This window comes from Nestor notabilis, unplaced genomic scaffold (genome assembly GCF_000696875.1).
Source record: "Nestor notabilis isolate BGI_N333 unplaced genomic scaffold, ASM69687v1 scaffold14192, whole genome shotgun sequence".
Classification (NCBI taxonomy): Eukaryota; Metazoa; Chordata; class Aves; order Psittaciformes; family Psittacidae; genus Nestor; species Nestor notabilis.
The window spans coordinates 6,405-7,412 of record NW_009919813.1 but is presented as its reverse complement, the minus strand read 5'-3'; the positions used below and the strand labels follow the sequence as shown (position 1 = coordinate 7,412).

The window sequence follows — 1,008 nt, the reverse complement described above, 5'->3', positions numbered from 1 at the left end:
CCTCTATCACAGCAGCCACCACAAAGCCAGGGGTTTAACAGAGCGGTTTAGTACAGTTCTGTCGCTGACAAAAGCAACGTGTCACAGTCCAACGGGGCCCTGTCCCGGGGCGGAAGCAAAACAGCTGCCCGCCTTTGCCCCGTGTGAGGATCGAACTCACGACCTTCAGATTATGAGACTGACGCGCTACCTACTGCGCTAACGAGGCTCCTCGAGTTAAACCCTCCCGCGCTGCGCTCTTCTGCCCACCCCGTCCCCTGGGACCCTCCGCTGTGCTCACCCCCCGTTCCTGCTCGCCCTTGGGGTGCTGCACGGACAACCTCGCCTCTTTGTTGCTTTTCTTTCTTCGCAGGAATAAACTCCTTTGTCTGTTTTTTTTTTCTCCTAATTCATTCTTTTCTGCAAGACCTGAGATATCTTGCAAATGGCTCCTCTTTGCCATGCTGTTCTGCATGAAACACCTTGGGTTTGGGTTTTTGTTTTGGTAAACGGCTCTTTCTACCCACGATCTGCGAAACAGCTGCATTCCTGAAAGAGACCTTCGGGGGTCCTGAGCATCCTCATCCAGCTCTGCTGGCCAGGAACAGGCTGTGAGGGCTGCGCTGACAACATGCTCACAAGAAAATCAAGTTGTTTCCACATAATTACAAAGATTAAAGCCAATTTTGTTTGTGTTTCTGCTGTGCGGAGTCGCTGCTCGGCTGGGATTGCTGCAGAGAAATGGACTTTGTGCATTCAGTGAAGTGCTCAGCAGAAGAGGGTCCCTTGTGATGCCACAGAAGTGCTGCCCTGAATCTTAATCGACAGGCCTCACCCTTAGCAAGGGTCTCCAGGCAGCAGTCACCATGACAATCAAGCAACACATACCTAGATTAGAAGAAGATGGGAGAAGAGACACTTAATTGCTTTGGAAACTTTCCAAACCTCACCCACGAGGATCACTGCAGGGAAGCTGTTCACCTGCAGAGCAAGCAACTGGCAGAAGATGAAGGAACAGACCTTTAGACA

General features: G+C 51.4%; 1 non-coding gene across 1 annotated transcript; it reads right to left on the bottom strand.

The window, feature by feature from the left end:
* Nucleotides 1-135: 135 nt before the first annotated feature.
* Nucleotides 136-208, bottom strand: TRNAM-CAU. Its single transcript has one exon. It is a non-coding gene; the product is annotated as a tRNA-Met (tRNA).
* Between the last annotated feature and the right edge of the window lie 800 nt (nt 209-1,008).